General features: G+C 33.9%; 1 protein-coding gene across 6 annotated transcripts in view; it reads right to left on the bottom strand.

Annotated features, from left to right (window-relative positions):
- Window positions 1-27,757, bottom strand: part of PPP2R5E (protein phosphatase 2 regulatory subunit B'epsilon) — a 170,646-nt gene that overhangs the window by 84,591 nt on the left and 58,298 nt on the right. The window contains exon 1 of one of the 6 annotated variants that reach the window (XM_051977797.1): window positions 18,324-18,410. The exons of the other annotated variants lie outside the window; for them this stretch is intronic. The gene's annotated coding sequence lies outside the window, so the exon portion shown is untranslated. Of the gene's footprint in view, window positions 1-18,323; window positions 18,411-27,757 lie in introns of those variants that run through there. 6 annotated transcript variants of the gene reach the window in all.

Here is a 27,757-nt window from a genome sequence, read left to right on the forward strand (position 1 = left end):
TAATCTTACAATAAATAATGGTTTCCTAAAGATATAATGATTGATTTATGCTCAGTGTAGAGCATATAAGCTGGGACTCAAGAAAACCCTCAGATTCAGAGAGCTAGACAAGACTCCTGGAGGCAGGAGCTTAAACTATCAGAACCAAGAAGAGAGAAATTCATTTTCACCTTCAGTCAGGCTCCTGGTGGCAGGCTCTCTTCCTGCATTTCTCCACTGAAACCAAAACTCCAGAAGGCCTCTAAGAAAGCTGTCCAGTCCAAGGCAAGGAGACATAAAGACTTTTGGAATTTAACACCTGGCTGTTCTTGTGGTGATTACAGAACTGAAACAAAGGCTGCTCCCAAAGACCCCCAGAAACCCCCAAGAAAACTGAACCAAAAATCACTATAGCTGTGAAAGTGATCTAAGCTGTCCTGAAAAGCAATTTGGACTTATGACCCCAAAAGTTACTGTCTTTAACCCAGAGATAACACTAATCGGCTAATACCCATATAAGATAAGTATCTGGCACACAGTAGGTACTCTGACTTGAAAAGAACTGTTATATATAAAAATACCGATAGCCTTTCTTTTCATAATTACCCCAAACTGGAAAATAAAAAGGAAATCGACCTATTAGGCATGGTTTAAAAAAAAAAACTAGATAAATGAGCATTATGCAATATCATTGTATCATAAGAAGTGATGAAAAGTACAGTTTCAGAGGAAAACTGGGAAGAACTGAACAGAATAATGCAGGACAAAGAGAGCAGAACTATGAAGAAATTTATATGACAACATAGAAAGAAAAACAACTTTGAAAAACTTTACAACTATGACCAATGCAATGATAAATCATGAGTCCAAAGGTCTGAATATGAAAGAGGCCAGCTACCTCCTGCCAGAAAGGATGAGTTTACAATACAGATCAGGACGTACATTTTTGAACATGGCCAGTGTCACAATTTATCTTGTTTGCCCCTATGCACTCTTTTGAGTTTTTCTTTTCTTCTTACTGTTCAAAACAGGGAAGAGAAGAGATGTGGCAATAGGAGGATGACATAAACAATTGTATAAATAAATAAATTAGGGAATAGGAGGAAAGAGAAGCTGAGTGGATAGAAATGTTGGGCCTGGAGTCAGGAGGACAAAATTCAAATTCTATCTCAGACACTTAGCAGCTGTGTGACACTGGGCAAATCACTTAACCCTATATCTGTCCACTCCTCATCTATAAAATGAGTTGGAAGAAGAAATGGCAAACTACTGCAATATCACTGCCAAGAAAATCCCAAAAGAGGTCAAAGAGTGGGACATAATTACAAACAACTACACATGAAAAGTAAAAATTTTAAAAACAAACAATAGGGACAGCTAGATGATGTGGTCAGGAAGAGCAGAGTTCAAATCTTTCCTCAGACACTTAATGTTTCCTAGCTATGTGACCCTGGGCAAGTCAGTTAACCCCAATTACCTCAGCAAAACAAACAAACAAAAAACAATAGTATGATGGGGTAAGGATGGAAGGAAATTGATGAAAGTTGATTGATACTTTAAATCTTTAAAATACTGTATGTGTGATTATCTTCAAAATTAATGGATATTTGGGTGTTGGAGGTAAGGGGGAAGCAAAAAACAAACAGAAATGAACTGACAAGAAAAGAGAAGTGCCAGATGTATAACCAAATAACTAAGAAAAAAACAAAACAAAACAAAAACAAACAAAAGCCCTTAATAAACTTAAAAAATATGAAAATTGGGGCAGGTAGGTGGAACAGTGGATAGAGCACCAGTCCTGAAGTCAGGAGGACTTGAGTTCAAATCTGCGAAGAAGAAGAAGAAGAAGAAGGAAGAAGGAAGAAGGAAGAAGGAAGAAGGAAGAAGGAAGAAGAAGAAGGAAGAAGGAAGAAGGAAGAAGGAAGAAGGAAGAAGGAAGAAGGAAGAAGGAAGAAGGAAGAAGAAGAAGGAAGAAGGAAGAAGGAAGAAGAAGAAGAAGAAGAAGAAGAAGAAGAAGAAGAAGAAGAAGAAGAAGAAGAAGAAGAGGAGGAGGAGGAGGAGGAGGAGGAGGAGGAGGAGGAGGAGGAGGAGGAGGATTTTAAGTTCATACCTGGTACTATATCTCAGTGAATTTTAGCTGTATAATGAACTTAAAACATACAAAGGAATTATATCATAAAGGAGAATAAAATGATGTAAGGTATAAAAAGTATAATCTCAGTTATGGAAAAATGACTTTTTCTATTAAACAAATATAATTATTAGGGACATGATAAATGTGCTAGTGATACTATGACACTTGAAAAAGTCATAGCTAGTCTGCTAGCTGGCAGGATCTTTTTAGAAAACAATTAAAAAAGAAACAAAAAATCATACTATTTAACATTATTATTTAACTCCCTGAAAAGTCTTTATATTAAAAGGCTTATCTGTTCAAAGAATTTTATAGCAACTTCTGTAATTGAGAACATATAAGCCATCAACATTAAATAATAGGGAAATGGTTAAATTGTGGTACATTAATGTAATGGAATACATAATTATTTATATTAATTGGATTATGAAGTAAATAAATTAGGAAAGAATTTTATGAAATAAAACTCCCTTTTAAAAGCAGAACAGGAAGAACATAGCTTAACTAATACAACTCCATACAACAAAATTGGCAAGGATAATTGGTGAAGTTATAATATTTTATACAATGAAATTCAATTAAAGATAAATAATTAGAAAACAAATGTAGATGTAGATTGAAAAAGCCCTAAGCCTTCATGTTACTTAGAGGAAATTGAGGCCCAAGAAAGGCAAAGTAACTCTACCCAAAGTGGCAAGATAGAAATCCCTATTCTCTGACTCCAGAGACAATTTTCTTTCCACTAAGTTACACTAAATTAATGTTTAATATTAAGTTTATAATACTCTCAAATGAAGACTTTTTAGCTCTTTATGACTTAACTTTGACTTGATGCCACTATACAACCCTGCACATGCACATCTCTACTTCATAGTTCAATGCCAGGTAACACTTGGGAAAAGGCGAGAAAGGGAATTAAGATTGGATCTGTGGTTTCCTAGTTATAGGGAATTACCAATGCAGAGCACTGGATGAGGAGTCAAGAAGAGCTGAGTTCAAATCCCAGTAAGTGTTTGCACTTACTAGTTGATTGATCCTGGATACTTAACCCAAGTTGCTTTATCTGTAAAATGGAGCACTGATAGCACCTATAACACATGAATGTTGTGAAAATCAAATGAGATGATGGGTTTGGCAATGCTATGGATAGAGCACCATCCCTGGAGTCAAGAGGACCTGAATTCAAATCTGGCCTCAGACAATTAATACTGACTAGCTTTGTGACCCTGGGCAAGTCACAACTCCAAATGCCTTGCAAAGGAAAAACAAAAGCTTATTAAGAAAGTTACATCAAGGTCTGAGTTCAACATCACGCAAGGTCACAAGGCAAATCTGTGTCAGAGGATGTACTTGAACTCAGGACTTCTTGCCCCCTAGATCAGCTTTCCATATACCACACTATAAAATAACTTTTTTTTGACAGAAGCACCATAGAATGAATACACACACACACACACACACACACACAGAGGCTTCTCCCTCAAAGATATAATGAAGGGTCAATAAATGAATCTAATTTCTCAAATGAAATCATAAACACCATAAAACCCAAGCAAATATGGACATTATGACTTCTATTAAAATAGTAAATATACTATCATAATAATAATAGTTGTTTATGTAGCACTTTAATGTATGCAAAACACTTTACAAAATTATCATTCGTCCTAGGAAATGGGGTCAATTATCATCCCCATATTATAGATTAGGAAACTGAAGTAAACAGAAACTAACAACTGGATTTGAACTCAGGTTTCCCTGAGTCCAGGGCCTGCTCTAATATCTACTACCTTTAGCCCCACCTAGTTACTAATACTTTTTTTTAAAACTTTCCTTCCCTAAAACAATCTTTAAGTATTATTCAAAGTCAGTGACCCTCATATCTCCAAATAATCAAACTAAGAGAGAAAATCTCAGAATAGGGTTGTAGAAGCAAACTTTTGAGTTTAATCTAAATAAGCTTGTTTAAGCAATTTTTACTAGCTATCTTAAACCCAAAGTATTCTTCCTCTTCATTTCCAAAGCTTGGATCCTTTGCCTTTTTTCCAATGATCAACTAAAATCCCAGTTTTATCTACTACACTTCCATCCCCTTACTGCTAGTTCATACTGATTACTCCCAATCTACACTGGATATAGCTTGTTCATACCATTTTGTTTTGCATGTGTTCTCCATTAGAACGTGAGTTTTTTTTAGGGCAGGGACTGTTTTTGTCGATCCCTGAAACAACCCCTTGAAGTAAGTGCTATTATTATCTGCTTTTGCAATTGAGGAAACTGAGGCAATCAATGGTTGAGTGAATTCCATAGTTACCCAGCTCTTAAGTGTCTGAGACCCAATCTGAACTCATATCTTCTCTAATACAGCTCTTGCAGTCTATCCTGTATTACATAGTCGCCCCATATATTGCTGCTTGATTGACAGATTTTCTCTGCCAGTTTTCTTACCTAAAAAACTAGAGATGATATTTAATACTATATACTATCCAAGTTGTCATGAAAAATCAAACAAAATAATACATGTAAAAACTTTATAAAGTCTAATGTAATATAAAAGTGTATTAACAGGAGCTAATTTGAACTTTTCTAAAACAGTTGTATAATCACTGCCTTTCCTCTTCTATTTCCCTATCACCCTCTTTTTTTCTCCCAAAGACCTCTATATCATGCTCTCTTATTAGTATCCTTTTGAAAGTTTTTATATCCCTGATCTTCAAACTATGAAATTTAGCTGTATGTCATAGAATGGAAAAACACTGGAAACATATTTTTATTGGGTCCTTTACATACCAAGAATGAAAGGGTAGAAAAGAGAAAGGAATTCGACTGTTATTAATGAATCATTCCTTGATGTTGGTTCTTTTAAAGGCAGTATAAATACTATAAGCCAATAAAAACATTTTCAGGTCTAATTCTGTTTCCAAATGTGCAAAATGAAGCCTACTCTATCTCCTTTATTCATCAGCTTCAGTTATTTTAAAATAAAATATAGTCATAGCTCTGTCATGTTGTAAAGCTTTTCCAATGATAAAATCAGAAAGTTTTGTTTCTAGGAATCCAAATTCATCATAAGTTGTGAACAAATAAAATGGCATAAGGCAAAGATAAGACAACTGTACTCTTAAACCTTCTGAAAATGTTCGATGTCCCATGGTCTTATAAAAATACACCATACCTATTGATTATCTAAAATACTGTAGTACTCTAAAGTACAAAATTGTACTCAAACATATAATGAAATTGTACCTAAAAGGAATGCTACTTATAACATTAAACAGTTGTTATTGATAATTTTGCTTGATTTCTTAAAATCCTAAATGGTTTGGGAGAGAAGTGTGTAAAGGGCTAAAACTCTGAAAAAGATGTGTTTGAATCAGACAACTGAGCACTTAAGGTTAATTACCTGTTTGATATGAGACAATGACTCTATTAGCATATGTTTGGATAAATTGCTTTTCTCACAGTTGAAGCTGGGTGAATGCTAGATGTTAAGATAATCATAGGCAAGGATTAGAGGGTGGAGGGGCAGAAGCCAGAGCTTCACTTAGAGGCAAGATGAAGGGAAGAGAAGTTGATGACTTTGGACTCCAGAATTGAGGATACATCTTTGGGGAGCCTGTGGCAGTTTGCCTATTTCTTTCATTTCTCCTCCTAAAGACCAAGGACTTTTACTTATCCTGACTCTGGCTGACCCTGAGGCCTCCAGGGAGCTAGCCTGTACTTAACAGAAGAGATAATCTGGACAGGCCAAATCCTATTAAAGAGCTGTCTGAAGAAGCATAACTTGACAACATTGATAAAGGTCAAAACTTGACCTTAAAGAAAAGAACTAATAGAAGATTCTCCCCCTTCATTTTCTTCCTCTCTCCGCAGTTTATTCAATCAAAAACCATTTATCAAATGCCTACTATGTGCCAGGAAATAATCAGTAGCTATGCAATATTATCAGATCAAACCAGCACCACTAGGAAATAAAAGGTGTTGTTAGATCATTCTTTCAGACTTAACTGTTTTTTGGACGTGAAATTTTGACCACAGAAAACTCTTTGTACTTGGCCAGAAAATCACACACAAAAAATTATTGGATTCTTTATTGCTAATAGGTAAGAGATATATATAGTCAAATTATATCTTATAACCAGATATTATTAAATAATAGCGAACAAAGGGGAGAGATAAAATGGATTCTTGGGTTTTCTCTGAAGGAGATTTATTGGGAAGAATGGAGAGATGAAAGAAGGTCTTAAATAAAATAAGAAGGAAAATGAAATTATGTGGCTTGGTTGGAGAAATTCAGAGTTTGAGGACAAAATGTTGGAGAAATGGAGGAAAACCCAAAGAACAAACACCTAGATACTGTTCCAATTTCTACTTCTGTTTGAAAGAAGAACAGAATTAAGGAGAATTATAGAGTAGAACTTGAAAATGTGCTGTGATGGAGAAGGTTAAGGTAGCTGGTAATACAAGGTAAGGCTAAGTTAAAAAAAATAATAATAATAATGGGGAAAGTGAAACAAATAGAGGGTTAATCAAATAGGATGATTATAGGGGACAAACTGAAGAGACAAAGAGGATATGAGTGAAAGACAGAGAGGAGGATAGATGTGCCCCACCAGCAGAGGCAAAAGAAAGGAACTCCTAGAGGACTCAGGCTATCAAAAGGTGATAACTGGCTGTAAAAATTTAACCAGATGATTAGGATTGAGGTATAATTACCTTCAAATAGTTCAAAGAAATAAGACTGAAAATCCCAAGCATTATAAAGAATAGAGGGAATTGTGCAATGGCTAGCATCTTATACAAAGTTTATATTCTTACTACATTAGAATAGCTATTATATTTGTCCTAAATTTAAAGTGATTTCCTTTCTAGAGGAATGTGAAAGGACTTAAGGAACCCTTTTCTACAACCCAAACTGTAAGATAAAAGGAAAGGGAACAAGTATGTGTCAAACACTGTGCAATGCTTTAAAAATATTAAATACTATCTCATTTGATCCTCACAACAATCCTGGGAGGAAAAATGCTATTATAATCACATTTTACCACTCAAGAAAAGGTTGAATTGCTACTAAGTGCCTGAAGCAAAATTTTAACTTGGATCTTACTGACTGCAAGCCCAACGTTCTATCCCCTGTACCTGCTATAAGAGAGAAGAAGGCAGTGATCCTGGAGTAGCTTAGTAACCTTTTTTCCCCATCATGGACCGCTTTTGAGAATCCACATGGTGAACTGCCTTCATCCATCCACAATTGCCATCCATAGCCTACTGTAGTGAACCCTTCCCAGAAAATGATTTTAAATGCATAAATGAAATAAAAGGATTATAAAGGAACTGGTTTTCAAAATATTTTTAAAAGTCCAAAGACCCTGTCCTAAAGTAAACAGAAGAAATACTTAAATAGGGGTAGACAAAGGAACCTGATGGGGAAGAAGAGAAAACTGACATTTGTTATGATGATGAATGGAAAAGTAGTTACATAAAAGGTGATGGGAAGGAAAAGGAAAGCTATACAATTAGAGCTTAAAAAGAGATTGGAAGCTCTTCCCAAAAAGGAGAAAGCTAAATGCTCTGGGTAGAAAGAAGTTGTTTGTCCTCCAAAGAGTGATACATTAGAACCAGAGAAATTATCAAACTGAGAATTTATAGTAAGGATCAGAAGAAAAAGAGAAAGAGTAGCATGGTCCTGACAAGAAAGATCTGTTGTACTGTGAGGCATGTGCAATAATATTAAGAATCAAATAAAAACACCAGTTTAAGGTTTACCAAATGTTCTACATGTTATTTCATTTGATATCCCATTTGTCATTTGATAACAGATATAACAAAAAGATACCAGTTTTATAAAAATGGATGTAAATTACCCACTTTGGGTGAATTGTGTAAGCAAAAATGACACTTCTAAAATAAACCTATAAATTTTGTTAACAATGAAGTCTTGGGCAAAAATTGAACCATAAAGTCAGTTTATGATTTACTTTAGGAAATGGATGCAGAAATGAAAAATTAATTTAGGAGTTAAGAAGCTGGTTAAGGAAGTTGTATCTCAATATGGGATTTAGATTTTTGTATAATGGCTTACAATGGAGGAATGACAGAATCAAGGCCAGAGAAGGGGTATACCTAACAAAGGCTGGTAAGAATGTATTTGCAAAGTACTTTCAAATGAAATCAACAAACTAAAACAAATGGGAGAGGGAGAAAATTATCTTTGTAAAGCTATAAAATTAGATTAGTAGCTAAAACATGCAAAAAGTCACAGGAGACAAAATTCGGGAAAAAAGTAAAAACTATGACTTTATGTCTACGCAAAAAGCCCAAAAAACAAATAATATCTAATTCAGAGCCCTTTTCACTATTACATTATACTGAAGAAAAAGAAAAGACACCTAATAGACAGAATTGGTAACATCTGAAAGACTATAGGAAATAAAAAAGGTGTTATAAGATTGGAGAATGGAAAATTCTAATTTTCAATGTAGGAAAGAGAACAACGTTGGCAGAAAGTAGGCTAGTGAGCTTAACTTCAACTCCTGAACATTTAGAAAGGGAAGCAATGGTCATAAAGACTCAGCCTGGCTTTATCAAGAATGGGTCCATGACAGATTAATCTCATTACCTCCCTCCCCCTTCGTTCCTTCTCCAACTGAAAGCCCTCCCACATATATTGACTAAAATAAATAAGGGGAAGTCTATGGATATAATTTACCTGGATTTTTTAAGCAAAATCTTTGATAAAGTTATTTCATATTATGCTTGTAAGAAAAGAAATAATAAACAAATATGGATTAGACAATAATACAGTTGGTTGGCTGGCAAGTCTGAAGAACTAGTTAATGGTTCGATGTCAATGAAGCTGGAAATTTGCAGTAATATAGTCCAGTGATCTGAGCTAATTAGCATTTTATCACTGACTTGAATAAAAACATAAAAGATATGCTCACCAAACCCTGCTGCCTGAACCAAGGTGGGAGGGTGGTACCTAACATAGAAGGAAAAAATCAAAATCTAAAAGAATCTTTAGGCTAGCACATTGGGCTTGTGAAGCAAGTGAAGATGATGAAATTTATTAAAGTTAAATGGAAAGTCATATGAGTACAAAAACAGGTTTATAAGTAGAAGATAGTGAAGACATGATTAGACAGCAGTTATTCTGAAAATGGGAAATGATCAGGAATAAAACAATGAGTCAACAATCTGACATAGCTGCCAAATCAGCTTAATGTAGGCTTGTGCTGCTTTAAAATGGGCATAGCTTCTAAGAACAGGGAGGAGATTGTCTTTTGTTAGATCTCATCTGTCATACTGTGTTCAATTATGGGCACCATGGTTTCAGAAGAGCATTGATAAGTGTTCAGAGAAGGGTAACCAGGATGGCTTCTGAAGGGTCCTGAGCTAATCTTGTATAAGGATTGGTTGAAGACACTTGGCACATTTAACTTTGAAAAAACTCCAAAGAAACATGACAACAGACTTCAAGTATATGTTAAGACTGTCATGTGGAGATTTTTTTTTTCTGTTTCTCTCCAAAGGAAAGAACCTGAGGCAATGCACAGAAGTTACAGAATCCAGTTGAGACGATGTCTGGACAAAAACTTCCTAATGCAAGGCAACAAACATTTATCAACCAATTACTATATGCTAGGCAGTGCTATGTTATGGGCTTCAGGCATAAATATAAGGAAAAGGCCAGTCCTTGCTTTCAAAGAGCTTACAGTCTAATGAGGAAACATAATATCCAAAAGGGATCTGAAAAGCTAAGGGGGGTAGAGGGAAGAGGCATGCCTCACAAAGAAGCATGACAGCAAAGCACACCAGTCATGAGCACAGCACATGCAGGAATGAAACATGATCAACCTGGACTCATTTCTAAAACAAAGTCCTAACAGTAAGAACTGGCACAAAAAAAAAAAAAAAAAAATCAACTCAAAAGGTAGGGGAGTCTTCCTCCTTAGCAGTCTTTAATCAGAGGTCTGTCCATTTGCTTCAATTCAAATACCTGGTTGGATATCTTCTAGTGAGAATTCTAGTCATACATATAGATTCAACTCAGAGATATATTGGAATCTTCTAAAGGCCAGCTCTAGAGAGCCAGTTATTAAAATTTTCAGTGTACTCTGGAATTCAAGAAATCATCCTGATTTATTATTTTGTTGATTATCTACACCAGGAGTCAGCAAAAAACAGTTCTTTGGCTAAAGCCATCCTGTGCCTGTTTTTATACAGTCTAAGAACTAAGACAGGATTTTTGTTTTTGTTTTTGTTGGGGGGGTGGGGAGGGCTTTTGGTTTTTTTTGGTTGTTGTTGTTTTAAAAGAAATATAAAAACAAAAACAAAGTTTTGTTGTATTAAAAAAATGTGAAAATATGTGGCCCCAGGACTATACAAAAAACATGCCTGATTTTGTTCTCACCTACAGTTTGCCAACTCCTCTCTAGATTCACAAAAATGATGGGAAAATGTTTATACTAATGCAGATTCAAGTCTATCTTAAAATTTCTCCCCTCTCAGTCCCCATCCTGACAGCAAGTTGTTTACTAGCATGTCACTGATTGAACTAGGTGGTCCTCAGGTCCCTTCCAACTCTCAAATTCTGTGACTGAATAAGTCTACAAAAATCCTAATACTCCAGAGCCAAAGAGAAGTTTTCAATGTCCTGAAGAAAAAGATTTGTAGGAAAAAATCCTTTGATACCATCCTAAAAATTTATCCCTGACGATCTTGGAATATTGAGTAATTATATCCTTACTGAAGAATTGGAGGAGAAAGGGGGAATTTTTGTATAAGTGCAGGAACTTTTTTACTATTTGATCTTCTCCCTTACTATCCATACTGTTTCATGATCTAAGTAAATGTTTTTGTATTAGAACAAAAAAATTGAAAAATTATAAGGTAGAGACTGCCTCACTGTACTTAATATCAATCAGTTAATTAATCAATCAAATCAAAAAATAAATTAATATCAATCAGTAAACAACAATTACCAAATTCATTAATTAAAGTTGTGTTTACACATGCATGATAAAAGGTAATCATTTAGTTGTTTTAAATCAGATTTGTACCCGCAGTAAATAAAAATGAGTAGAATTTTCTATAAGTGTTAACAATTTCAATGCTGTATTTTATACTGGAATACCCCAAATCAATATAGAATATTACAACTTATGAATTTTCTGATTGTTCTTTCCAGTTCTGACTGTCAAGCACTTTTTATTACTCTCTTATAATGGAGTTCTAATCTGACTTTTATCAAAAGGTTTATATATATTTTTGTTATTTTATTTCTATATATATAAGTTATATGTAGCAGTGGCCATATATAAACATGTATTTACATATATAAAATTTAGCACTTATGTTACATGGTACATTGCAAATTTTTTAAGTATTTCTTGCCTTGATGAGACAGTAAAATTATATAATTTTAAATTATTTTATTTAAAATGTTTAAATTTAAATTTATTTTAATAATATTTCCTATTCAAGATGGGGGATGAGGACAAAGTAAAACAGAAAACTATCTTTATATTTTAATTTACTGTAATCAGAGCATTTTATTCTGGTACAACAGACTGTCCAGCAAATACCTAAATCTGCAAAGCAGTAGCCTGAGAATCAACAGAAAGGATGTATTTCTTTTATTCTGATGAAATACTAATAAACACTAATTTTTAAAATTTTATTTTCCTTCATTTTTATTTTATTTGCATTATTACAGTCATTGCATACTGATTCTTTTGCTTCTACTTTCTTCTCTCCGCATCATTTTATTTAAGTCTTCCAACATTTATTCTAGTCTTCATATTCATTACTTCTAATGACATAGTAATATAACAATCACAAGCCACAATTAATTCAGCCATTCTCTAATCATTTGGCAAATATTTTGTTTATAGAGTTTTGTTATCATAAGTAATGCAACTATGAAAATTTTTCCATGGTGCATATTTTCTTGCTATTATACTGCTTGCAATAGTATCATTCACCATAGAGATGCTCACTATAACTAAAATGAAGGTTAATAGAATTTATAAATCAGGGAACTGCTTTTCAAAATGTCATACCTAAAATTGACACATTTTCATTACTTTGATGAATATTCCAAAACTAAAAATTCTGTTATAACATTCTGAGTTGTTGTCTGTGCTGGATTTCTGCTGCTTCTTTCAGCACCAAACAATCTGTTCGTTTCTTAAAGCCAATAATTTCTGAAAAGTGTTAGATTACAAAATTGTGAACATCCAAAGAGAGCATACTATTTTATTGAAGAATACTGCAGTGTTGATCAAAAGCAAATGATTTTTTTTGTAGAGTTTGTATTTTTCTGTTGATTTGTTGTTGATTTTCCTTTTAAATCAAAAACTTATAGCAAATAAAAGATGCCTAGCTTTTTTATACTGAATTATTTATTTATAAAATCTTTCAGCTTACTCTGGAGGTAATACTTCCAAAGCCCTACTCTGATACTTCTCATAGTATAAAAGTTACCCAAGGTTCTTATAGACTATACCTATGTCTCAGGTCTTTAAAAAAATTTTTTTTATCAGAATGGACTCTTAGTTTATAATTACTCAAATTGATCTGCAATCTCATTGCTTTAAAACTTCCCTCCAATCATGCAGATCAAAACCCGCTCATGCTTGCCCATCAATATTTTATATTTAAAATAACATTTCTTCTTTTCCCCCCCTTTAACTGGGTTAAGTGACTTGCCCAGGGTCACACAGCTAGGAAGTGGTAAGTGTCTGAGACCAGATTTGAACTTAGGTCCTCTTGACTTTAGGACTGGTGCTCTATTTACTGTGCCACCTAGCTTATAATAAACAGTAGCCATAAAAATAAATGCAAGTTGCTAAGTGAAATGAGCAGAACCAGGAGATCATTATATACCTCAACAATGATACTGTATGAGGATGTATTCTGATGGAAGAGGATCTCTTCGATAAAGATAGCTAATTTAGTTTCAATTGATCAAGAATGGACAGGAGCAGCTACACCCAAAGAAAGAATACTGGGAAATGAATATAAACTGCTTGCATTTTTGTTTTTCTTCCCGGGTTATTTATACCTTCTGAATCCAAATTCTCCCTGTGAAACAAGAGAACTGTTTGGTTCTGCACACATATATTGTATCTAGGATATACTGTAACCTATTTAACATGTATAGGATTGCTTGCCATCTGGGGGAGGGGGTGGAGGGAAGGAGGGGAAAAATCGGAACAGAAGTGAATGCAAGGGATAATGTTGTAAAAAATTACCCTGGCATGGGTTCTGTCAATAAAAAGTTATTAATAAATATATATATATAAAATAAAAAAATAAATGCAAGTAAATGAATAACTACAAAGCCAAGTATGCAACAATATACTACCAGTAAAATTATGTCTTAAAATAATTGGTTGTTAATAATTTGTATATCTGTGATTCTAATAATAACACAGTACAACAAATAACTGAAATGTTTTAAACAATCACAATACTTTTCCAAACTAGACTTTTAGCAGAAAAAAATCAAATCATTAGTAAGTTAATGTTTTCAAATGTTTTTAAATAAAAAACTTCTAAAATATATTCTAAGATTAATACATCTTCCGTCCAATTTTGTACATGGTTCTAAATCTATAGTACTACACAATCACAACCAATATGCAGAGCCATAAAAACAATGACCTAGGAAGACCTAGTTCAAAATAGGATTTGAGAACTACTTCTATCTCGATCCTCACTTTCCTCATCTCTAACAGGGAATGATAATAGCATCTACTTCACCAAGAATTTTTAAGATTCAAATGAGGCAATGCATTCTAAGAGTTTTATAAATGTAAGCTATTCCCAAATTTTGAAAAATTAAATCATAACTGCATTCTACGGCACTGAAAATAACCTAATGAGTCAAACTTTTCCTGGTTTCATTTTTGAATACCTATATCAAATTCATTTTTTAATATATCTCTTCCTAAGAACTGCACATGTTTACATTGGATAGTTTGCTGTCTAGGGGAGGGAGAAAAATTTGGAACACAAGGTTTTGCAAGGGTGAATGTTGAAAATTATCTTTGTACGTATTTTGAAAATAAAAAGCTATTATTAAAAGATATATAGATCCCTTTCTACTTCCCATATCCAGAAAATTTCTCTTGTAACAAAGATTTGAAACAAAAACATTTCAAAAAATAAGCTGATACATAATACAACAGATTTAACATTCCACATCAACCCAATAAAAGGAAAAAAATACACTTTCTCATCTCTTCTCTGTTGTCAAACTTGTTCAATTAATGGATTTTAGAAAAAAAATTTTAATGAACAATAAAAACAAAAACAAATTCTACATACCTTTTCAGTTAAGCAAAAAATTCAATGGACAGAATAAAAATTTCTTAAAGATGAGGAAGGTGGATGATAAGAGTATCTAGAGGATTACAGATAGAACACTGGGCTCAGAGTCAGAAAGACCTGCATTCAAAACCAGCCGCAGAATAGTACTAGCTGTGTGACTCTGAGCTAGTTTTGTCTGCCTCTGTTTCCTCATCTGTAAAATGGGGAAGGACAATAACAGCATCTACCTAGCAGGACTGTGTAAAGATCTAATGAGATAAAAGCTGCAATGATTAACACTATGTATGGTGCATTGTACAAATATCTTTTTTATTTGTTTTCGGTCAGAAGGTCCCACACTCCAAGTCAGAGGATCCAGGTTCAAGTTCTGCTCCTGAGGGCTTGCTCCCTGTTAGGGATAAGTATCTAGGCTTCCGTTTACTCACCTCTAAAATGGGGGGACTAACTCCCTGCTTTCTTTCATAATTAACTTTTTATTCTTGGCTTACTTTAAGGGGAAAAAATGTTCCCATTGCATTTATTTTCAGGATCAACATCAACACAATTAAAATTCTGGATCAACAGCTTTGATGGACTTGGCTTTTTCCAACAATGAGGTGATTCAAGGCAGTTCCAATGGACTTGGAATGGAAAGAGCCATCCACATCCAGAGAGAGAACTATGGAGACTGAATGTGAAATATGTATCCTTCTTTTCAATATGAATTGAGTATGCTCAAATGAACTGTGAAACAAATATACAAACAAAACCTTTAACTATAAACTGTCACACTTGATATTTTATAGTCATGACTCAGTTTCATCATAGATGAGGACACTAATTGTTACACTTTTTTACACCAATAGATTGTTTTAAGAATTAGCTAACATGTGAATCTTCTTGCAAAATGAAAAGTACTACAGATATAGCATCTGTTAATATTCATATTAAAAGAGGATAGACTAGTACGTTATTATTCTCAAAAACATTAGTGCAGCAGTTGGAGAGGGAACAGAATATAGAAAGTTTGTGTCTCAGAAAACAGAAGAAAATATAAAAAGTTTGTGTCTCAGAAGACAAAGAAGAAAATATTTCAAGGCACTAAAGTTACAAATGAATTTAGAAATCCTCTTTGCTATTTTGAGTTAATTTTTATGAGTTTAATAGCTATAAAAATAAGAAGTCCCTCCCTACCCTTACTAATTTCCTGAGGATAAAAATCTATTTGCATACCAAGGCAAGATGGAAAAGACTTCTCAGGAACCATTTACAGAATACAAATAAAGCCAGGTATGTACATATTGAACTTGAAGCTCCCACTTTCTTTGATCAGTATTAACGCCTAAATGTTCAGCTAAGTATGTTGCTGCACATGCACTTTCTAAACTAGTTTTATTTCTACAAATGCCTTGTATAATAACAGTTTCTCCTTATTCATCATCTTATTCAATAAATGAGGTCTGACTTCAGAAAGTACAGCAAGGTGACTACAAAATGGAAAACAGTTTTATGTTGCACAAGTTTTTCAGTTGCAATTCAACAATATCACAAACAGAAACACAAAGTTACAAGAAAAACAGGGCCAAACAAGTAGCTATCATAAGCCAAGTCAATTAAAAGCAAACACCTTCAAGATTATATAAGGGTGTAAAGGAGTCTGTATTCATGAGGTTTTTTTTTCCTATTTTTTTGTTTGTCCAATTAGTACATGAACCAATCATTAAGCAAACAATATTGTACCATAACAAAAGCAATTTTAATTTCATGAAATTAAATGCACAGTATTGATTCAAAATGCTAGGTGTTTCTGCTAGATGGATTTCAAGAAAATGGCAAAATCCTAGAGGATGCTTTCAGCAAAAAGCTTATGAAAACCCTCAACAATCTAGAAAAGTTCGTTTCAATACAGAGACAAGCCTGGCTAACAATAAAACATTCCTAAAATAATCTGGGGATAACCAGGCTTAGAAAAGCAGGTTAGCATGTAAAGGAAGGTCAGCACCCCAGTGTTCAACAAAGCTAATGGTATCAACTAATATGAAGTTGTACTAAATCAGCAGTCTCAAATTCAAATAAAAACAAACCATTCAGACCCCTTATTGCCTAAGAAAACCACAATTTTACATTATCTATGTTGTATTTTATTTATTTTGTAAAACATTTCCCAATTATATGTTTGTTTGATTCTGGCAACACTCCACAAGAATTTGCCACCTCTTTATTAAATGATCTTCAAGGTCCCTTTACCAAACTCTAAATTTGTGATCCTCTGTGTTTATAGGATTATCTTCACTTAAACATCCCTCAGTACTATACTTTGTCAAAATAGTCTGAAAAACTGAGTTCTCAGAAACCTTAAAAATTAAAGACCTGAAACAGGTCACCCAAGGTTTCAAGCTTAATATAAAAGAACTGTTTCTCTTAATTGGGTAAAACCAGTTTTGAGCTTCCTTTAATCCTGTAGTCATCCTCCTAAGACCTCCAATTAAGCAACACAGTAGCTACTAAGCATTACAAAGGATAAGAAACAGAAAACATGGCAAATGCCCTCAAATAACTCATCAAGAAGCAGGGAAGGGAAATCAACTCATTAAAACAAAACAAAGATAGAAATGCAAAGGAAGAGGATAGGGTGCAGTGGGAGGATTGATGGATTAGAAGTTAGAGAATTTGGGTTCAGATCCTGCCAAGCTGAAGTTACTTGAGCAAGTAATTCTGTTTTCTAAAAACTCTCTAAAAAGAGGAAGTAGAAAGAACTCTTTAGTTCCAACTCTATGTCTATGATACTAAAAGTAGACTGTGAATATTAGATGAAAAGGAGATCAATGAGGGCTAGAGCAATCACATAACAAGCATTAATTAAATATCCACTGTGTGTCATGCACTATGGATAAAAAGGCAAAAAGGAAGTGATCCCTGTTTCCTGGAAGCTTATATTCTATTAAATACTACATGCATATATACACTATAATATCTCTGTGCATATCTGTACATACAAAATGTAACTATTACAAAGAAGTCACTAATACCTGAGGGAAGGGTGAAGGATCAGGAAAGGCTTCATATAGAAAACTGCATTTAAGCTTATATTCTGAAGGAGACAAGATTCTAAAAGGTGAAAATGAGGGATGCCATTCCTGCAACAGGAAGTAGTCTGAAGGGGGTCAGATATGAAAGCAGCATGAAGGTTAATGTGTTTAGATTGTAGATTGCATGAAAGAGAGTGTTATATACATAATAAACATGGAAAAATAGGTTGAAGCCAGGTTGTAAAGATCTTTACATGACAAAGATTTTGTACTTGATTCTAGAAACAAGATTAAGTGATAAGCCTGCATTTTGGAGTATCTTTTTGGCAGCTGTATGAGGATCTTTAAAAAGGAAAAAAGACTTAAGAGCCAATTATGAGACTGTATCATTAGTCTAGGTGAAAAGAAATCATGGCCTGAATTAAAGTGGTAGTTAGCCCAGTAAGAAGAGAAGATGGACAGAAAAGATGTTGCCCAAGTATAATTGTTTGGATATTTTGGGATCAGAGTGCGTGAGAAATACTGGATGATTAAGGTTTCAAAAAAAAAAAAAATGGAGAAAAAAAAATTTTATTTTTAAACCTGTATCAATGAAATTATGAGAAGAGGAAGAGAAATATGCTAGTAAAAACTTATATAATATTAAAGAAACAGGATTTATCACAAAAAAAAAGCTATATAAAGAAAAGACTTCCTCATCAAGAAAAAAACAAACAAGATGCTTCAAGTAATTAATAAACAGGTTAGAAGACTTCAGATATACTTTTGGAACAAGCACAACTCACTTTAGCAAGCATTAGTAACAAAGGCTGATAAGAGGTACACGCCATTGGATTTGTTAAATATAACTGTAAGTAGCTTACCTCCAGGCAGAGCCTATGAAACAGTGGAATCGAAAGGCTGTCCATATACAACATACAGTCAAACTCAGCCAAGAATATGTCAATAAAGAAGCAAACCAACAGCTGAGTCACACCAATCTGTTTTTGGAAAGAGAAGGGTTTATGATGGTAATTCAGAAGAGATCACTGCCACTGGAAACTACAGAATGATTATCCTTTTAAAGAACCTAGATTTAGGGATCAATGTGGAATTTGCAAGAAAGGATAGATGTTATAAAAACACATTATTGAAGGCTATGAAAATCAAACATCTACTAATCCTTAGCAACACAATTATATATCAGAAGCTCTCTATGTGGACTAACAAATAACATATTCCATACTATAACTAGCTAACTCAAAATATCCTGGACAATTTAACCAATAAACTTCAGTAGAACTGCAGCATCATTACAGAAAGAACTGTCATCCGCAAGTACCTAGACATAATAATTTTAAAGACTTAACATTTGAATAGCTATCTTTACCAAATTATCCATAATCTCTAAGCTACAGAGAATGAAAACCTTTCAAAATACTGAAACCCAGTAGAGGATTTCAAAATGTAAGAACCAAATGAGATGCCTATCATCCCAGTTATCCTGTCTGTTATTAAAACTGTGAGGAAGATGCAATCACTGAATCCTCAGAGGATGAACTTACATCCTAAACTTGTATTCAGCTACAAAAAATAATTATTGTATTCACTAATGCTTTCTCACAAAAAAAAAGCAGGGGGGAGGAGGGGAGGAAGAGAACTGATCATCTCTGTACACACAGAAAGTTAATACAGAATGACTTCTAGAACAAGCAAATATCATTGCACCAAACAGTAGTAAAGGATAACAGCTATATCTGATTTGCCAAATGTAATTGAAAATAGTTTAACTTTAGTTGAAGTCTATGAAATAATTAAGACCCAAATGTGAGATTAAAAGGCACTCTACGATAGGACTAGTTATTTACCAATGTGGCTTCTTCCCCAATGTGGCTTCCCAGTCACCTCTGGATACAAAAAGTCCCAACAAGCCTTCTGACTTTGTAGACTTCTAAAGGTCACTCTAGCTGCCTCGTTCTTCACCATATCTTATCCTAACATCCAAAAGTATTTCCATATGGAGATGAGAAGAACCACTCTATTCTGTTGCATCTCTTTGTTGTATTGGAACAAAGCAGACTTCTTTCTGTTACCCGTTTAATGACTTGCAAGTACCACCTCATTTTGTACCAACACTGTACCTGAACTAAGAGAGTTCTGGCACTACAGACACTTCCAAATCTGTGGGTAACATCCACATAAATTCAATCTATGGATACATTCACAAGGAAGCAGCAAATAAATGGCTGCATCATATAGATTTACAGAAAAAAAAAAAGAGTTTATGAAAGCAACTCAGGAGTCACTAGAAATTACAAGAAAGTTTTGTTTAGGAAGCCCAGATTATTGATTGATACAGATTATGCAAGGAAGTAGTGAAAACTGCAACATATCATGGCAGGCTGCAAAATTTAGCATCTGCCAGATAACTAGAAAGACATGATCAGGTGGCCAGAAGCTAAATACACCAGGCACTTGCTATCCTTTATAAATTAAGAGATGACAAATTCCTGTACTATAAATTTTGTTGCTGTTGTCAACAAAAATATGCTGGAACTAGAGTATCATTATAAACAAAACTGTTGTTCACAACTACTCAGATAAATTGAGTATATATTTTTTTTCCATAAATATATATGTGTGTGTGTGTGTGTGTGTGTGTATGTGTGTGTGTGTGTGTGTGTGTGTGTGTGTGTGTGTGTGTGTAATTCATGCCATTACACCAAATACTCATAAATCTATCCTCTATCTGGAATAAAGGGTTTTCTAAATATAGAGAACCAGCAGAAGAAATCAAAATTATGTGGGAACACAAAAAATTTATAGTATCATTAATTTTTTCTCTACTACTGTATTCCTGATAGTGTTATCAGTGCGCCTTCAGAAAGCAAATGTGTATCCCAGTACTCTTATCAATTACTAAAAAACAATCATTTTATTCACCTATGGAATAGCTTATATAAAATTAAATATATAATCATTTCTACTTGACCTTCAAAAAGAAGAGAACTTCAAGAAGAAGAAAAGTGTCACTCTGGTAACACTCCCAATTAGATGAGCAGCCAGCCAAGGACCCACACTTAACACCACATACCAAGATAAGATCAAAATGGGTCCATGACCTAGGCATAAAGAACGAGATTATAAATAAATTAGAGGAACATAGGATAGTTTATCTCTCAGACTTGTGGAGGAGAAAGAAATTTGTGACCAAAGATGAACTAGAAACCATTACCAATCACAAAATAGAAAATTTTGATTATATCAAATTAAAAAGCCTTTGTACAAACAGAACGAATGCAAACAAGATTAGTAGGGAAGTAACAAACTGGGAAAACATCTTTACAATTAAAGGTTCTGATAAAGGCCTCATTTCCAAAATATATAGAGAACTGACTCAAATTTATAAAAAATCAAGCCATTCTCCAATTGATAAATGGTCAAAGGATATGAACAGACAATTTTCAGATGAAGAAATTGAAACTATTACCACTCACATGAAAGAGTGTTCCAAATCACTATTGATCAGAGAAATGCAAATTAAGACAACTCTGAGATATCACTACACACCTGTCAGATTGGCTAAGATGACAGGAAAAAAATAATGATGAATGTTGGAGGGGATGCGGGAAAACGGGGACACTGATGCATTGTTGGTGGAGTTGTGAACGAATCCAGCCATTCTGGAGAGCGATCTGGAATTATGCCCAAAAAGTTATCAAACTGTGCATACCCTTTGATCCAGCAGTGTTTCTATTGGGCTTATACCCCAAAGAGATACTAAAAAAGGGAAGGGGACCTGTATGTGCCAAAATGTTTGTAGCAGCCCTGTTTGTAGTGGCTAGAAACTGGAAAATGAATGGATGCCCATCAATTGGAGAATGGCTGGGTAAATTGTGGTATATGAATGTTATGGAATATTATTGCTCTGTAAGGAATGACCAGCAGGATGAATACAGAGAGGCTTGGAGAGACCTACATGGACTGATGCTAAGTGAGATGAGCAGAACCAGGAGATCATTATACACTTCGACAACGATATTGTATGAGGATGTATTCTGATGGAAGTGGATTTCTCTGACAAAGAGACTTAACTAAGTTTCATTGGAGAAATGATGGACAGAAACAGCTACACCCAAAGAAGGAATACTGGGAAATGAATGTGAACTATTTGCATTTTTGATTTTCTTCCCGAGTTATTTTTACCTTCTGAATCCAATTCTCCCTGTGCAACAAGAGAACTGTTCGGTTCTGCAAATATTTATTGTATCTAGGATATACTGCAACATATTTAACATATATAGGACTGCTTGCCATCCTGGGGGGGGGGGGGGAGGAGGGAGGGAGGGGAAAAAAACGAAACATAAGTGATTGCAAGGGATAATGTCGTGTAAAAATTATCCTGGCATGGATTCTGTCAATACAAAGTTATTATTAAATAAAATAAAATTAAAAAAAAAAAAAAAAAAAGATGAGCAGCCAGCATGACATAATTCCTTTTTACAGATCTAAGAAATCGAGAGAAGATTTAGCAGGCTGACCTTACTCAAAACCATTGTTGATAATCAATTTGACCCAAAAAACAGCATAAGTCTTACTTAGGTTCTGGTACCATCACACAAGGCAAGATAATAAGATATATCCACTTGTTATAAATGTGTATATATGTATTCAGATACTCTTCACCACTAAGCAGAAATATATCCTAAGTGTGAGTAAAATGTACTGTTTTGTTTATGTGCCAGTACCATATTCTAATAAAATTGGAAACATTTTACCAGTTATAAAAGTCTTCATACCTCTTTTGTAAATAATACCCTTAGCTCCAAATTATATCTTAATGAATTGGAGATAAAAGCAGGGAAATCACAAGAAATTACTTCATTTTGAAATTAAAGTAGAAATTTAGGAAATACTTAGATCCAAAGGGGAAAAAGCTAAAGAGCCTAGAGGCACTGAAATTTAATTTTTATTGCATTACTAGGTACAAGTGTGTTACCTAATAATGAAATGGATGTTTAAAAAACAAAAAGTACCATGTGTAGAAAGACTTTGAAAAGAGAAGGACATTTTAAAAACATGTCAAAAAAAGCCCTTTTTGAGTTTGAAAACATAAATCCAACTAATAAACCAACTGTATCAAGACAGACTTAATTTTTAAAAACTGCTATTAGCAGTAATCATCATGAATAAACACATTATCCTACAATATATGACAGTCTACAAACTTCTCAGAATCTAATCTACACACATCAAGATAGTTTACAATCAACACCATAGTAAGGAGCACAGGAAGTGAGTGTAGCGATGATATTTGAGATGACTCTCCAAAACAGTAAATATGGGCAAACAGCTACTTGAGAAAACTTACTGACTTTAAAATTAATTGTATGACATGGGAGACACTAGCACATGGTTGTCCAACATGGCGTGCTCTCATCAGAGAAGGTGCTATGCTATATGAGCAAAGCAGAACTGAAATAGCTCAAAGAAATGCAAGATGCACAAAATTCTAAAGAGTCCACCTCAAATGTTCATAAGGCCTATTTCTGTCCAACCTGTGGCAGAGCACTCCAAACTTAGATTGGTCTCATCAGCCATAGACAGACATATTGGAACTTGACTCTAACATAGTGATGTCATTTTGTTCTTCTTTGAAAATGAAGGACCACAACCTAACCTAACCTAATCTAACCTAACCTAACCTAACCTAACCTAACCTAACCTAACCTAACCTAACCTGAAGACCTATAGACAGTGGAAATAATTATATCAACATCTAAGTGTAGGTGCAATAGAAACACAGATCACCACATATCACCCAAATAAAGGCCAAAAAAAACCAAAAACAAAAAAACACAAAATGGAATCTAGAAAATAAGTATATCAAAAAATACTTGATATACTTAATCAACAAGTGACCTCAAAGAGTTTACAATTCTAAAGAGGGAGATCTTCAAATAACTAAAGACATAAAGCATTTACAGATTATCCACTGGAGTTAATCTCAGAGGAAGGCAAGACCACTAAAAGGGACCAAGAAAGACCTCTAGCAGAAAGTGGGTTTTGAGCTTAGTCTTGAAGAAAATAATCAGACAGGATGACAACAAAGTGAGAGCAATAACACAAAAACCTAGAGGAAAAGGCAAGTGACAAGTATTAAAGTTTGCAGAGAAATGAAGAAGAATGCGACTGAGAAGAAACAACAGATCACATATAACTTAGGGAAAAGCAGTTGCAGTTAAATGAAGTCAGAAGTAACTGTAGGGGATTTAAGAGAGTAAGAGGAAACAAAGTGGAATTCCTGATTGTGATTCCACTTTTATATTTAGTATAAAGTTTGGCTATAAAAAGCTTGAGACAACAACTAATCATGCTATTAGAAACAAGCAAATGCTTTTTAGGGAAATATGAATTTGTTTGTAGGTAGCAAGGAAACAACTAGTAGACAAGGAGAAACTAAATGATTAGTGAGAAAATGAGGAAGACATTTAATCACTTTCTCAGCACAATTCTAAATGGCTTTCCAGAGCAGCAGGATAAAGCCACAGTTCTACCAATACTGCATTAATAGTGCCCATTTTTCTACAATGCCACTTAACACTGACCACTGATCATATTCTGTGATCTTTGTCTATTTGACGAAAATTTTATTTTTTTGCACTTCAATTTTTATTAGTGATTTGAAGCACTCTTTCATATGGTCGTAAACAGTGTGCAATGTTTTGAGAAAAGTTCCTTCATATCCTTTGATCACCTAAGGATTAGGCAATGGCTTTTGAGCTTATTTATTTCTACTAGTTGCCTATATATCTTGGAGAGATATTTAATATTATTTTTCCCAAATGATCACTTCCCTTCTTAGTCTAAATGTATTTATTTGAACAAAAGCTTTTAATTACACACATTCCCGATTATCATTTCTATTCCTTGTTTAATCATAATCTCTTTAAAAAAAAACTGAATTTACTCCATTTCTAAATTGTATATGTTATAATCATTAACATTCATGCCATGTATCCATTTTGAGTTTATTCTGATATATTGTGTAAATGTCTGTTTAACCTTAGTTTCTTCTGTTTCCTCAGTAATTCTTATAAAAAGGACCTTTCTTCTTAAGTTAAAAATTAGATGTTTTTCATTCTTCTTTTCTGAAGGGAGTGAGGGTAAAGTAAGCTACTTTTTGCCCATCTAATGTCTGATTTGTTTTCCCCTCTTCAGGAAATTACCCCTGAAAGGAAAAATGATCCCTCTTCTTGCTATAAGACATGCAGTAATTTAAGAGTTTGCATATTGGGAGACATAGAGCAAAATGCTAAAAAAAAAAAAAAAAAAAAAAAAAAAGTACCTGACTGAAAATAATTTTCAAAAGAGATAAATTCAGAGGCAAATATTAATTTTTAAAAATTAAATTAGAAGTCATCAAATGGTTCCCCTAATATATTTAAATATTATTTCATTTAAATCCATTAAACCCAATTTTTGAAGAATAAATATTTTGTAAAAGGTGTTGAGAACCAATTCAGAATACAGGTCTAAAGGGGGGGAGGGAGTGGGGAAAGGGAGGGAAGCTACACTAGATAAGATGAGCCAAGTATGGCAAGTTTGGGGACACTAGAAGTATTTCAAGGAATAATTAACTCAGATGTAAAATCTTATCAATTCAGAAATTCTCTCCAAGATGCAGAATGTAACATCCACACCTACCAATCCTAAACAAATTCACTACAAAACTGCTGCAGGTGATCTATCCAATCTTCCAGACCCCTTCTTTGCTTTCTTTTAACACTAGTAAGGGTCCCAAGTGGAGAACTCAAGCCACCCATTTGTCATCTCTCATTTTAGTCCAATGACTAACATATCCTCTCTGTCATACAATTCTTTGATGCTATCTTTGTCTCCAGTTCTTTCAAATTCCTCACTGGTCATATGTTGAAGCCTGCTCCCACCTACCATGTGCCTTTCCATTGCTCTTTGAGTGACATTTAACTTTAGTTCTTCAGAGACAGTGATATTTCAGAGCTTGCTGCTATTTGCCAACACCAGTAAACTGTATTGAAAAGATGGGCTTTGGGCTTTTTGCTTACAATCATTAAAAATACTTCTCAATTTTCCAAAAGCAATACAATCCACTATCCTCATTTTCCCTCATTTTCCTATCTTTTCCAAACATTTGAACGAATGCTATATGACATCTATTCCAATGCATGTAGAAATCTGAACAATAGAAATTTTTCATCCACATGAACTTTCCTGAATGGATAGCTAGGCTAAATGTCACTGAATGATTAACAAATTTCTTCTAGGAGGCTCTGCGATGTTTTAGGGATAGAGGTAATCAACACATCTTGCAAACCGAAGCATCTGTGGGGCTCCTATAGATGGTAAAATCCCCCAGATGCTCCTGTTTGCAGACAAAAATGTATTTCAAAGGAATTTACATTTTTAAAATGGAAAGGAAAAGAATCAGGGGAAAGAACAGTGACTGAAGAAAATAACAGAAACAGAGGTAGATGACATGATAATTAAGAAATGAACAAAGACAAATACCATCTTCATTATAAAAGAGAAAGATGTATGAGGATTTTTTTTATCTCTTCTTATATATTAGTGCATTTTAATAAATTTCCTCAAGGAAAGAAGGAGATTCCTCAGTGAATCAATACTGAATGTTTTCAAGTCCCCCAATTCACTACCCACTTAACTAGACTTGTTCCATAACATCCAAAAGAGTAAAGATCTGATTTTAAGCTAATAAAACTTGACATGTGGTTTCAATCATATTAGCTTTTGTACAATATTAAATTTTAATTCGTAACATTTAAGAATAATGGAAACCAGCCCCAAGTGAGAATACTAAAAAGTCGGCATAAGTATCAATGATAGTATGATACCTGCCAAGGGCTCTGTTGGTTCTAAAAGCATATTATCACATCAAAAGAGCCACCAAGAGTACCCTCAGCTCTACCCATTCACTAGAAAGAACTTCCCAATTAAGATAAATATTTCATCCTATATGAAATAAACAGTTCAAGGAATGTTATATGACACAATAATCACAAGGTAGAATTCACACTGAGGTCATTCTAGTTCTAAGAGTCTACCTCTACAGAATACTACCTTTATTTCAAAGAGCTTATAATCTCATTTATATGGATGTTCCTTCTACCCACATAAAGACCACTGCAAACCATAATAGAAGTCTTTTGACTTAACGGTGACTAAAGAAATTCACCCTATAGTGGTCAAGCCAGATAATGAAACTCAATTTATGATGAACATGAAACCCATCAGTAGTATCACCATGTGGCCTTTCTAGTTAAATAGGGCCTGCCAGAACTCCTGCAGACAATTTAGAAGCCTCTGACAATTCAAAATATGCCACCTTACATTCAGGTTATCACTTTTGTAGAAGAGATTTACAAAAATTAAGGTAAACTACTTTCAATTTTTTTTTTATAAAGCTGTATAGAATACAACTTTCAAAATTTTTTGATAAAGTTGTGGAGAACATATCAATAAAAGCCACATAAAATATCCGTCATTCTTACGCCACTGAAGAACAAAGGAAACTATCTGAAAAAAAAAAAAAAAAAAAAAATTTCAGAGCCTATCACTGTGGCCCCAAAGCAAAGCCGAACTGAAAGGTAAAGCATCCAAAAAGAAGTTACCAAAGGAAATTTTGGCAAAATTTTAACTGTACTATCAAGAACAATACTGCTGCCATATAGACATACACACACACACACACACACACACACACACATATATTGCTATCTATGGCTATAAATAAAGCTATACTTCATTTCAAACTAATAGTCTAAAAGAAGATTATGATTTATTAGATGTAAACTTAAGATAAACATAGGAATACTTTTAAAGGTGGACTGTTACACTGCCCAAACCAGAATCTTACATTCCAAATTAGATATAATAAATATACAAATGTCTATATACGTGGTACCATTCCGAATGTTTATATACACGTTATCTCAATTGATTCTCATAAAAGCTTCTGACTAGAACATCACAGTGACTATTTGCCCCATTTTAGAAACAAAGGAAAATGAGAAGCGGAAAATTGAAGTGGTTTTTGCCTATTATTACAAATAAACTGTAAAGCAAGAAGACCCATTTCTCAAGCCCAATTCCTTATATATGGCTAATATAACTCTAAATTGTAAAGAGATTCTAAGTCACTGAAAATGTTCATCCAAATCTCACTCAACTTTATTCTGATATCTAAGTCAGATTTAATAGCTCAATTAGGCAACAGAAATATTATAATTGTAATTGTTTCTTCCTGCTCACTACCAAA

This window comes from Antechinus flavipes, chromosome 2 (genome assembly GCF_016432865.1).
Source record: "Antechinus flavipes isolate AdamAnt ecotype Samford, QLD, Australia chromosome 2, AdamAnt_v2, whole genome shotgun sequence".
NCBI lineage: Eukaryota > Metazoa > Chordata > Mammalia > Dasyuromorphia > Dasyuridae > Antechinus > Antechinus flavipes.